The following is a 14,243-nucleotide window of genomic DNA, read 5'->3' on the forward strand; positions in this document are numbered from 1 at the left end:
TTAGAATTGTGTCCTGGTTGTGGGGAATTTCCATGGTCTCTTTATGTTGGTGTGGGTTTCCTCACACTTTCTGATGACAAGTACTGCAGGCAAAACTGTGAGTTTAAACTGCTCTATGATGCCATCGTGTCTCATCCAAACTATCTGCAGTATTATGCTTACATAATATTGCTCCAAAGTTCCGAACAAAAATAAGTTAATGTTTGCTTTCAGCTGGTATCTTAATAAGCCTCTTACCAGTGGAATAACTAAATGGATGTCAATTGTTGTTGATTTCTTGTGCATGTAAGCAACTTAATGAAATAACTATATAAGTAATAAGGATATAATACTTTACTAGCAGGGGGGCGTGATGTAGCAGGTTTGGCCAGGTCCTGCTCTAGTGAGTCTGGGGTTTGACTCCTGCGTGAGGTGCCCTGCGGCGGACTGGCATCCCATCGGTGTCCCCCCTCCCCCTCCAGCCTCACGCCCTGTGTTGCTGGGTTAGGCTCCGGCTCGCCGTGACCTGCCTGGTTTCAGACAGTGTTTGTGTGTACTTTACTAGCAGAATCCAGACAAGAGGGCCTTCCCTGAAGACCATTAATTAAGTATACCACTAAAATATCATTTCAACAAAGAAAAGACAACTAAACCATTTGGTGAGAAATCAGTAATTCACTGTATTTTTAGTAATACAATTACAAACAAGCAAAATACATAAAGCAATATAACACAAAGCAACGAATGCTTAATTCAACCTAATTTAATAGTACTGTCATTTCATTAATACATATAGTATGTATATTTTCAATCCATGAGTCAAGCCTTACTGGATAACATACCTGAACAGTTCAAAGCAGGAAAAAATAGATGAACTATACATACGGTATATCGTTGTAGGCAACTGGGTAGTGATAAAGTACATGAAAGACATGGAAAATTTAATTTCTGTGCACAAAAAAATGTTCCATTTTAAAATTAAACCTCATAAAACATAAGAAGAAAAGTCACAACATTCTAGTTTTTACATTTTGCATAGTGTACTTTCTATAACAGACCTGTATACATTTATTACTGCAGAGCTCTGTCCTTGTGTAGTAAGAACACCCATTATATAAACAGACTGGAAATAATACAAATTAACTATTTGAAAGACTATCTCATGTGTCACTGGTTAACAATAATTAGTTATTAAATTTCAAAATAAATTTTACTGTCTCTCACACTAACTTTTTGAAACTTCAATGCAGCTTCTCTTTGCTGAGCAGAAGACTTGCTGTCTTTTCAAAAGAGGCCCTTTTACAAGCTGTAACACCAGTTGTCTCCTAGTACACCTACGGACAACATGTAACACGACACGAATGTTCATCATATTACATCATCTTACAGAGTCAGGCTATGTGTAGACCTTTTGACAAAAAAGTCCATTATATAAGTCATAATTTTCTTAAAAAAATAAAATGATTAGAATAAATCATAATTACTATAATCCGTATTCAAGAGAATCACTGAAGAAAAAAGTGCACTTGTCATAAAAGAAATAAATATGAAAATATCTTCATATTTACATAACACAGGCAATAAAAAGCAAAATAAAGAAAAATTTTTAAAAAATTGTACAATGCTTTTATATATATAACTGTATAACAGATACTGCTTACACAACAGATGTTGCTGGGTTAAATGCTGGTCTGTATACAAGTTGCATGTTCTCCCTGTGGTAATGTGGGTTTCCTCCTGTCCCCAATCTCACACCCTATGCCTCTGGGATAGGTTCTGGATCGCCGCAATCCTAGAGTGAACAAGTGGTTATTGAATGATGGATAGATGGATGTATACTTATAAACCACCAACAGGTGGTAGTACAAGACAGGGGGCATTCAATTGTACAAGTTCATACTGATACTTAGTGGATGTGTAAAGTGTACAGGGCTCTAACAAGTAGAAGTATGACTCGGTGTCACACAGTGCAGCACTGTTGCTCTATGCGCTTTGATAGCCCTGTACAATGCTGCTTGAACTCCATGCCACAAGGCAACACTGTAAAGAAGCTGAAAGCACACAGATATACTCATATTTCTGCGAATGAACATATCTTGGAAAACTGTTTAATGGCAGTAACAATACTAACAGCACTCATAAAGTGGTGAACTTCAAACACAGTGATACATTTAAAGAAATTCAAAGACAATGGTTAAAAATGCTTAAAATTTTTTATCTTACATAACTAGTTTTCAGGACATAAGGACAAAGGTCACAGTAATCACTAAAACAACAAAGTTCTGTGTAATATCTACAAACCCTTGAAATTTCTTATTGTTTTCACAGAGTTGTTAATTTATTTTTCAACTGTGAATAATATTAAGGTTGGCTTGGGAAAGTCCTAATCACAGATGATGTCCTTCTGCTGTCTTGGAAAATATAGCAAAAAAGTAAGAAATAAAGCTGACAGACTAAATACATTTCACATACACAAACCAAGTAAAATCAAAATTGTAGGATATGTTCTTACCTTAAATTAACTGTAGATGTTTTGCAAACGCTTGTGTCTGGGTCACCATCTCAGCCTCTTAAAATGTCTTAGGATAAGTCAACATATCAAGGAATGTGTCCCCTTCTCAGTCTAAGCAGAAAAGATGCAGTTCAAACTTGGTCATAGTCTTTGGAGACTGAGCTTGCTACATTTCCAACACACACACACATTTTCTGAACCGCTTGTCCCATACGGGGATTTCCAACAATTAAACTAAATGTAGCCTTGTTAAAAATAAAAATAATAATAATAATAATATATCCCATACCAGCTCTGAAAGTTGAAATTTAAACTATAATCACTGCCCCATCACTGTTTTAACTGATTTGAAACATAAATATGGTACTTTTCAAGATGTCTCTGTAGACTGATTTCATACAGAAGAGGGTGATATCTGAGCAGAAAGGTTTGCAGACACCAACACTTATGATGAAAATCTAAAACTATTATTTAAAATTATGAATACTAAGTATTAATGTTAACATTTTATGAAATACATTGTTTATGGAGATTTAAGAAAAAAAGGATGACATGTCACAAAAAAACCTGATTTACTTAGATCTTGTAACCTGTGTGTAATTGTCCTTACTGTCCTTGTCTGCCAACCCCAGAACCCATGCTCACTAACAGCACGCTGAACAAGTTGTCCAATCAATTCAATTCATTTGTATACAATAAAAAAACTAAAAATTTGTATGTAAATATTTATATGCATTTGTAAACAAAAAAATCGCCAACTGAAAGTCAAAGGAGAAAAAAACCTCTGGGGGTCCAAGTGCTATTGCCCCCACCCTCTTCTGGGCATTCTACATGGAAAAAAAAGCTTTCAAGTCAGTTTACAATAACATTTTAGCTGAATGTTAACTTGATGTCCCAATTCACATAGGCACATCTTGTCAATGATGGCAGACAGTCATCAATTTCAGTCAGCATGGGGTGCTGGTATCACGGCTGGCCAGCCTCCTCAGGTCTTATCATCAGGAAACAATGCTCAAGAAGAAAGAAATTAAATAAAGAAAGGCTCAATAAACATGGCCTTTTTACATACTTGCCCCTGTGGGTGGGGTTTTCAACAAAGCACCATTCTAATCTAGTAAGACCCGGGGAATCGATGTACACCTGGCCATGGATCAGCAGGTCAAGTTTGTCCAACTTTAGCAGGTACAGGTTAGCCATCTGGAAGGAAATGGATCCAGAGGTGCAGATAAGAAATCATAGCATTTACAAGTTAATGAGGGAGCAGGTGAATGGAAATAAAAACTCGCACAGCACTGGAACATGTTCCTTCCCCATCTGTCCTCTCCATGGAGCCTGTACAGAGTTCAGTTTTCACACAGTGCTGCACCAACATGCAGACACACACTAAAGCTGTTCTGATGACACACTAGTAAAGAACAAGCTGATGCTATCTCCTGAACAGACCCCTCAGAAGTCACACTCAAACTTCTAAGGACAAAGCCTGTTGTACTGGCTGCGGGAGAGTTTGTCTTTTTCACTCTGGATGAAGTGGTGCATGACCTAGGAGGGGAAGCTGATGAAGTGCATGTTCCCACTACATCTGCTCATGGTGAGGACCTTGAGCTCCAGGTGTACATCACAGATGCATGCTGTGCCGCAAGCTGCGTTTAAACTCGAGTGCTCATGGATGTTCTCTTAGTATCTCCATCTGATCCTCCTCCTCTTCGATTTCTCTGAGATCAAAGTATTTTAACCTGGAGCCTGGAAATATCCAGGTCATTTCAGTAGAAGGCTGTAACACAACACTGCTGCTGACCAAGCACATTTATACACACACACTGTCTCACAGGACATGAAAGCTCAGAAAAATAATGCTTTTACAGAAATATTATTTTTATTAATTTTATAATATTTATATATATTTTATAATTTTATATATTTTATTTTATTTTTAATAATTTTATATTATAATATTAATTTTATATACCCATAAATACACACACACACATTTCTGTAAATACATTATTAGAGAAAAAAAATGGTGGCATGGTTACAAATTTTTCATAAGACTACTGCAAATGCATCCCCTTAATACTGTTTAGCAATCTGAACGATAATAGCTAAACAGATTTTTTTACCTGGATTTTCAAAATGTAAATGCATATACCACAAGTAACATTAAATATATGCTCATTTGAACAATTACATTCTTTATTATCATATTTCATTCTGAGTACCCTTCAGTTATTTATTCATTCAGCAAAGACTTTTTTCTAATAAAAGTTCAAGTTCAATAAAAACAACTTGAACTTGAAGGGGCAAGGCAACTACAGCTGAAGAGGGGTTCAAACCTGGCTCCTTTGAGTGTAAGGCAGCAGTTCGAACCACTATGGTACCTGCTACCCCAACAGTGAAATACTACAATTTAGACAACACTGGATGTATGTTTTTAACATAATGAATGAAATAACATTTACTTAGAACTGCATTTATTGTGAGTTGTATACACAGAAACACATGTAAACAGACAATTTTTTTCTACATACCAACATGATATAAATTACAAATGTAAGCACATGTTTAGGTGTGCACATGTAAAAAGCTAATACACTGAAATAAATTTGAAAATATGCATTAAAAGTAGTCAATGTATGAGCTTTTGCTGATTTTAAGAATACAAAAAACATAAACCACGCATTTTTCACATCTTGTTGTAAGCCCTAGGAGGTAATTTGATCAATGTAAGAAACTAGGTCATTCTGTTTTTTTCCCTGTTTGGTTTTATTACAGTTTTCCAGGCTCTGTCAAGTTCTGAACAATTGCTAAAGCCTGGCTTCACTTAATCCAATGCACTGCTCTTTACTGTGATTTAAAAATGTAATGTGTGAACAGTATGCTTTCTCTCTCAGCATAGGTAAAGAAATGTGAAGGAAAAATTTTATTTTCAGAGCAAGCACCACTGCAACAACAGCTGAGAGAGCAGGTTGCCATGGAAATGCAAGCATGAAGAGAACACCGCAGAAACTAAACTAAGTTCTGAAAACAATCAATGACTAAATTATATTTAAACAGGATATACTAGGCAACAAACTATTTTTACAGCGTATAATAAAAATATCATCACATTTCCATAAATTACTCAATTCCAAAACTATTAAATTTCCAGAAAAACTTCACTACATAAACAGGGGCATGTCTAGAGAGGTGGAACAGGGTGGCACCAGCCCCCACTGAAATATGATTGGCCCCCCCGGTGCCCTCCAACGCCACTGTCAATCTAACAATACTCAGTGTCACTGGATCAGAGCACTGTCAATCACTGCCTGATGCGGAATCACAGTACCACGTTTTTCAAAGAGGAGGACAGACACAAGTCGACCATAGACCATGGCTCTGTTCATGGTATGTACACGCTCAATTATATATTTTGAAATATGTGGACTGGGGTGTTGTCGTTCTCTGCAGCAATAATATGCATATGAACTCGAGCTAACAGCAACAGTACTGGAGCTTTAGGTCCCATTATATCATGCAGGTAGCTTAGCGAATTTATAATGCCCAATTGCTCTAATAAAAAATGCCCAGCTCCACAAGTGACTAAATAATGTTATATCACAAATCTAGGACTGCAAACTGCAGTGGGAAAAAGGCCTCAGCTGAAATAATGATGTTTGTTTGTTAAAACAGTAAATTTTCTCAGCAAAAAGGGGAAATTATTTTTAGGAAAAAATTTATCTATTTCACTTTAATCTTTAAGATGCTTTTTTGCTTCCGCACAAAACTGAATTTGTCCACAAAGAAATTATTTAACAGACAATGACTTGATGAATACCTATTATGATCACTCTGAAAACAAAAGCATTTCTATTTAACAGTGTATGTTCATCCAGGTGCCACTTCATGGAGCGTACTGCAAATACAGCAAAAAAAAAAAAAAAAAAAGAAAACACAAATACAACATGGATTCAGCATAGATTCATTGCTTTTGTTCCCTTATGAGAACCTCAATGGAACTGTAAACCATGCATCCTGCAAAGTGCAAAACAGTACAAATAGTCCCAGTAAAAATGCCAATAAGGTTATAACAAGACAACTAGCTATAATCTTCTTTCTAAAATTGCAGTTTCAGATTTCAATTTAAAAAGTATATTTTTACAAGAGTACAATTACTAATTTCAAATACAGTTTTCCTCCACCAGTTTTAACAATATTTTAATGAATAAGTGTCTGCATCCTTGTAGGTTAATAACAGAAGGAAATATTACTGTTAGCAGTGTAAGTCTTGTGTAACATTTGGCTTTTGGCATCTCTATTTCAACACAGGAAAGTGAGAACTGACCCTTGGATCTGAGCATAGGCAATTGGAATGCTCACAAATCCACTGTACTAATGGAGCTTCCTTGAAACAGGACCATCTCAGTTCTGTTCTGACGATTAAAGTAATATAGACAACACCCTGCCTTTTTTTTAAACTGAACACACACACACACACACTTTCAGAACCGCTTGTCCCATACGGGGTCGCGGGGAACCGGAGCCTAACCCGGCAACTTAGGGCGTAAGGCCGGAGGGGGAGGGGACACACCCAGGACGGGACGCCAGTCTGTCGCGAGGCACCCCAAGCGGGACTCGAACCCCAGACCCACCGGAGAGCAGGACTGTGGTCCAACCCACTGTGCCACCGCGCCCCCCTCCTTAAACTGAACATTCTTTATAAATTTAAAATACTCACAGCAGTATAATTACAGTGAAGGTCCTGAAGGCAGGCATTCCCTTGGTTTCATGAAATAGATTATGGTGACAAACTAAAAGAACAGACTGAAATGAAATCAATATTATTTTATTTAGAAAATGAACCAATATGACCTGACCTGGTCACAATATGTTATTAGGTTTTCCTGTGATGGTCTGATACATGCAAACATACTGAAAGTCAAAGGTGCTGAAAAGTACATTTCTTACTTGCTTTATTTATTGTGTATCTGTGTACACTGACATAGAGCAAGATACAACGATTGCTTACAAGGATGACTTTATAGATTTTCCTCATTTTAATGGATTTTATGCAGACAAAAGGCAGACCTCTCAAGGACTGAAAACCCCTCCTGAGCATGGATTGTCCAAACATGACATGTGGAAGAGCTTCTTTATGGGAAGGATGACTGTCCTTGGAGGTAATATTGAATATAATAAGGCCAGCATTTAGGACGCTTAAATTTTAATAACCTTCATGACTGGTTGAAGCCAAATAAAAACACGTGACACCATATCAAATTCCTTCAGAAAAAAAGAGTTACATATTCAATATTGGTTTCTGAAGCATAGCTGTAATAAGATGTTTTAATAACAAAGACATGCATGTGCGCGAGGGGATCAATGACATCTGACGATTTGTGCACAGTCCGCATGACAGACAGGCTCACGTGTTGTTGCATAGGCATTTTGAGAGTTTCAACGGGGTTTAAATACACAATCCATAGCATGTTCAAATGTGGCAGAAATAAATAAATAAATAAATGGACACTTACGGGGACTGGCGGCAGCCTGTTTCTTTGGCATTCTGCACGCAGAATCATGATTGAAAGAGGCGGATGATTAGAAATGACACCAGCTTCGACTCCAGACCGCAGACGCAGACCCCGCGGCTGTAGTAGTGCCTCATAAACAAGCAAGCAAGACAACACACAAACAAACAAATAAATAAATTCCATGCACAATTCCCCTTTGTTTGTTTCTCCACTACACTGTACTTACTTCTGTCCGTGACGCGCCGACGTGCAAAATGGAAACAGATAATAATAATAATAATAATAATAATAATAATAATAATAATAATAATCTTTATCAGCGTGCTGTACTGTGCAATTGGCGAGTTTTGAAAAATAATGTACTCCCCCTTCTTTTCAAACGTCACAAACACCGTATTCGTTCAATCTTAAGGCAGTAAAACACAGCTGTGTGTCGACCGCAGTCCATCATATTGCTCCTGTGGCCGTAGTCAAAGATTCAAACAGAAATTATTACGTCATTGTCTGCTGTGTCGCGTGCTGTGCCGTACTGTGCTATGTTACGGTCAACCAAAACACCCTGCTTTATTCTTACAGAAAAGGGCGGTTAAGCTGTTTTATATTTCTAAATAGTATCTCCACTTCCACTCGTGCAGTGCAGCGTTGATGTGGTCCGGAGCCTATGTTGGAAACACGACATGAGACAGGGAACTAACACTTAGACAGAGTGTCAGTAGGGTTGCCACCTGCAGAAGGAAATAGGGACACTTTGGGTTCTATAGATAAGGAAGAGTATAAGGGACACTCGAAATTTCTTTGTAGCTAATGTATGTGTAAAAAAGAAGTCTGCTTGTCTGAATTAAATGCTAAAATGAATCTGAGACATTTAATTTGCTTTTTAGCTCACTCAAATCAAATGTAGTTTTATAGATACTGGAAATGTATTTTAACCAATGGATTATACATTTTGTAATATATTTTGAAAAGTAAAAGTTTAAAGAAAACGTGTCTGTATAATACATAATATACAAAACAATAGCTAACCATAGCAGCATCAGCTGAGGTGGTGCAACAAAAAAACTGGAAATTGCTCCTTGGGGGGTCGTTCCGTTGATGATTTACCGTGGACGCATCTTGTTTTATGTCGTATACTCTACCATGGCTGAGAGGAAAAATCTCTTAAATTTAAATTAGTTTACAGTTCGCCATAACCAGGCTTGTTCTCCCTGACTTTGCTAAGCCATCGGTTCTTTGTCTCCGATTCTTTTTTATACTTCTCTAATCATTTTCATTTACGAGGTGGACTATTAGTAGCCATGATGACATCTAGTTAGTAGCTACCTGCCTTGACCCTCTCGCGGGGGGGGGACCTTGACCTTTAATGGGGAACGCAACTCTTATCCCTTAAATACAGAATGATTCTGTATTATATGGGATGGTTGGCAACCCTAGGTGCCAGTCATATTACATATCATACTCATGTATGCATGTACTGGTACAAAAAACCCGGAAAAAATACACAAAATAAGGGGAATGGATACAGACAAAGTGAAATTTACACCTCTCTAAGGGCTCTCAGCATTTGTATCTCCACTACCAAAGCCCAAAAGTAGAATTTCAAAACCAACACTTTCTTTCAACATCAAGAAATAGTTCGAAAATCAGTTTCAACATTTATTACACATATTTGCATTACAACAAGTAGCAATTCAATAAAAAATGAGGACAACATGGGTAATAATGTAATCTCTAGGCCACAATTAACAATAACACTATACTAACCAGCAACAATATAAAAGGTTTCACTTTCTATCAGTTCTGCTTTCTCCTCTGGTGTAATTTCTACGCTTACATTTATCAGAATTGCAAAAAAAAAAAAAAATCTGCAGTTATTAATTTAGCAGAAGCTTTTCTCCAAAGCACCATAGATCTCATAGAAACTACAATGTGTGTATCACATTAGCAGAAAAAGAGACTTGGATGCAGACGCATGATCCTTAAGTAGAGTTAGTTACTTTCCACCATACAAACCAATGAACCTCACACGAGTAGCTGCATAACCTTCCTAGTAAAATATCATCATCATCATCTTCCTCCGCTTATCCGGGGCCGGGTCACGGGGGCAGCAGTCCAAGCAGAGTCCTCCAGACTTCCCTCTCCCCGCACACCTCCTCCAGTTCCCCTGGGGAAACCCCAAGGCGTTCCCAGGCCAGCTGGGAGACATAGTCTCTCCAACGTGTCCTGGGTCTGCCCCGAGGCCTCCTCCCAGTGGGACATGCCCGGAACACCTCACCATGGAGGCGTCCAGGAGGCATCCGGAACAGATGCCCGAGCCACCTCAACTGGCTCCTCTCGATGCGGAGGAGCAGCGGCTCTACTCCAAGCTCCTCCCGGGTGACTGAGCTCCTCACCCTAGTAGTAAAATATATATAATGTTTATAAACATATATATAAGCATTTACGTTACATTACAGGAGTATAGAACAAAGGTATAGCCATCATTTAACAGGCGTGACCTCAAAATTATAGTGCATGAACATTTACACATTACATGAACTGAAGAGATCATGGGTGAAGTGAGTCTGGAAGAGTTGAGTTTTAAGGTCCTTTTTAAATCTGGACAGAGATTCAGCAGTTCTGAGACAAAGGGGGAAGTCGTTCCACCACAATGGAGCCAGAACTGAGAATCTTCGTTGTCCATTCTGGCTTAGGCCATGGTGATATCCAGTAAACTCTACATTGATACATTTACAATAGACATTAGCTAGATATAACTAATGGGGTGCGTGGTGGCATGGCAGGTTTGGCCTGTGCCCGGTCTCTGGCAAGTCTGGGGTTCGAGTCCTGCTTGGGGTGCCTTGCGACGAACTGGTGTCCCGTCCAGGCTGTGTCCCCTCCCTCTCTAGCCTTGTGCCCTATGTTAGGGTTCAGTTCACTGTGACCCCACTCGGGGCAAGCAGTTTCAGACTGTGTGTGTAAATATAACTATCAGTGCAGAAGGAAACAATAGCCATACATTTTACTGTAGTTCCATGCATATTAGCTGGAAGATTATTTCTCTTGTTAGGTAATGCCTGCTTATCTGTAGACCAGAACAGACAGCAAAATACCATATTACATAAATAAAAATAAACAGGAGAAATTTCCACCTAACATGTACCAACACAAAGTAAACATTTAATAATGCGTTTAGAAATAAAGTGGATGTGTAAGTTTTTTTTTTTCTCTCTTTTTCTTAATGTGGCACATCTGTCACCTCACAGTTCTAAAGATACTATATCTTATGTTTATCTGGAATGATTCTGGGTGGTCCGGGCTGGGTTTTTAGGATTCCAGCGTCACTTTATTATGGTTACATCATAGCTGCTTACATTAATGAAGATGTGACTGCAACTATCCAGGTAACAATCACAGGACCTCAGTCTACCAAGGCAGTTCAGAGCCATCCCAAGAAAAGACTTTTTCACTTTTCTCCATATTGAGATGATCTGTAACATTCATAAGACATTGTACAGAGTACTCTGTGCTGAAAAGCTTCTCCTTTGGCACATTTCTGTGATAGAGTCTGGGCAAATATGTACTGACAGTTCCTGGATATAGTGACACGCACACAATTTTGGATCGTCCTCTTTGCAGCTTTATAGACAGGTTTCTTGTGGTCTTGTTTAACACTACCTTAGACATTCTGTAGCTGTACCAGCCTCCTAAAGCTTCAAACACAGGCATAGAAACAGTAACACAATGTGACAAATCTTTCTATATTTAGAAGAACTGAGTAAATTAATTAATTGATCAGTTGTGCAGCTACTCATATGATGAACATTGGTACATATGGTGGAAAGAAACTAATTGTTCTTAAGAATCACATGTGTGCAACTATGTCTCTCTCCTAATAATGCACAAATTGTATTTTTTGAGATGTACGTTACTCTGGTGAAAAGTGTCTGCTAAAGGAATAAATGCAAATGTGTGCACACACATCATCTGAAACCGCTTGTCCCATACGGGGTCGCGGGGAGCCGGAGCCTAAGCCGGCAACACAAGGCGAAAGGCTGGAGGAGGAGGGGACACACCCAGGACAGGATGCCAGTCCGTCACAAGGCACCCCAAGCGGGACTTAAACACCAGACCCACCGGAGAGCAGGACCCGGTCCAACCCACTGTGCCACCGCACCCCCACAAATGCAAACGTAAAAGCACCAAAATTACTACATTTGAGTTCTTACAAAAAAGTGCTAAGGGTTAAAAACAGGAAGTGACTGAATATTCCATTTCTCAATTTGCAAGGATCTCCAGATACTGTACCTAAAACACTGAAATCAAAGTATACAATTAACACACTGAACAAAAAAAACAAATTTAAATTTAAGTTTTTTTAAATTTAAAAACTTAGAAAGCATAGCTCATGGAATAATTAAAACATTATAATAGAGTGATGAAAGTTAGAAAAGTGCTTTTGCCTACTGAAGTCATACCATACCATACCATAGCATACCATATCATACCATCTTCCTCCGCTATCCAGGGCCGGGTCGCGGGGGCAACAGTCTGAGCAGAGTCCTCCAGATTTCTCTCTCCCCACGCACCTCCTCCAGTTCCTCTGGGGAAACCCCAAGGCGTTCCCAGGCCAGCTGGGAGACGTAGTCTCTCCAACGTGTCCTGGGTCTGCCCCGAGGCCTCCTCCCAGTGGGACATGCCCGGAACACCTCACCAGGGAGGCGTCCAGGAGGCATCCGGAACAGATGCCCAAGCCACCTCAACTGGCTCCTCTCGATGCGGAGGAGCAGCTGCTCTATTCCGAGCTCCTCCCGGGTGACTGAGCTCCTCACCCTATCCCTAAGGGTGCACCCAGCCACTCTGCGGAGGAAGCTCATTTCCGCTGCTTGTATACGCGATCTGATTCTTTCGGTCATGATCCAGAGTTCATGACCATAGGTGAGGGTAGGAACGTAGATCGACCGGTAAATTGAGAGCTTCGCCTTACGACTCAGCTCCCTCTTCACCACAACAGACCGGTACAGTGACCACATTACTGCGGACGCCGCACCGATCCGTCTGTCAACCTGCCGCTCCATTTTTCCCTCACTCGTGAACAAGACCCCGAGATACTTAAACTCCTCCACTTGAGGGAGCGGCTCCCCCCTAACCCGGAGGGGGCAATCCACCTTTTTCCAACTGAGAACCATGGCCTCGGATTTGGAGGTGCTGATTCTCATCCCCGCCGCTTCGCACTCGGCTGCAAACCTCCCCAGTGCACGCTTGAAGTCTTGATTTGATGAAGCCAACAGGACCACATCGTCCGCAAAAAGCAGAGACGAGATCCCACGGCCACCAAAACAGACACCCTCCGTTCCCTGGCTGCGCACATAAATTCTGTCCATGAAGATAATGAACAGAATCGGTGACAAAGGGCAGCCCTGGCGGAGTCCAACATGCACCGGGAACAGGTCTGACTTACTGCCGGCAATGCGAACCAAGCTCCTGCTCTGGTCATACAGGGAACGGACAGCCCGTAGCAGTGAGCCCCGAACGCCATAATCCCGAAGCACCTCCCACAGGATGCCACGAGGGACACGGTCGAATGCCTTCTCCAGGTCCACAAAACACATATGGACTGGTTGGGCAAACTCCCACGAACCCTCCAACACCCTAGTGAGGGTATAGAGCTGGTCCAGTGTTGCACGGCCAGGGCGAAAACCGCATTGCTCCTCCTGGATCCGAGGTTCGACTATCGGTCGGATTCTCCTTTCCAGTACCCCGGCATAGACTTTCCCAGGGAGGCTAAGGAGTGTGATCCCCCTATAGTTGGAACACAATCTCCGGTCCCCTTTCTTAAAAAGAGGGACCACCACCCCGGTCTGCCAGTCCAGGGGCACGGTTTCCGAACTCCATGCAATGCTGCAGAGGCATGTCAACTAAGACAGCTCCACAACATCCAGAGACTTGAGAAACTCGGGGCGGATCTCATCCACCCCCGGAGCCTTGCCACCGAGGAGTTTTTTGACTACCTCAGCAACTTCAGCCAGGGTAATGGACAAGTCCCCTTCCAAGTCCCCAGCCTCAGCTTCCTCTACGGAAGGCGTGTCGGAGGGCCACCGCCCGAGGACATCCTCAGCTGAGGTCAGCAACGCACCACTTCCACTGTAAACAGTGTTTGTGGAACACCGCTTCCCCCTTCTGAGTTGCCGGACAGTTTGCCAGAATCTCTTTGAGGCCGACCGAAAGTCTTCCTCCATGGCCTCACCAAACTCCTCCCAAGCCTGAGT

At 40.7% G+C, this 14,243-nt stretch overlaps 1 long non-coding RNA gene across 1 annotated transcript; it reads right to left on the reverse strand.

Annotated features, from left to right (window-relative positions):
* Positions 1–1,735: 1,735 nt before the first annotated feature.
* LOC108932820 (uncharacterized) lies at positions 1,736–8,202 on the reverse strand. The gene is made up of 4 exons (XR_001966019.2): positions 7,999–8,202; positions 3,561–3,688; positions 2,492–2,602; positions 1,736–1,771 (listed from the first exon to the last, which is right to left on the reverse strand). It is a non-coding gene; the product is annotated as an uncharacterized LOC108932820 (long non-coding RNA).
* Between the last annotated feature and the right edge of the window lie 6,041 nt (positions 8,203–14,243).

Source organism: Scleropages formosus, chromosome 4, assembly GCF_900964775.1.
Source record: "Scleropages formosus chromosome 4, fSclFor1.1, whole genome shotgun sequence".
In the NCBI taxonomy this organism is placed as follows: domain Eukaryota; kingdom Metazoa; phylum Chordata; class Actinopteri; order Osteoglossiformes; family Osteoglossidae; genus Scleropages; species Scleropages formosus.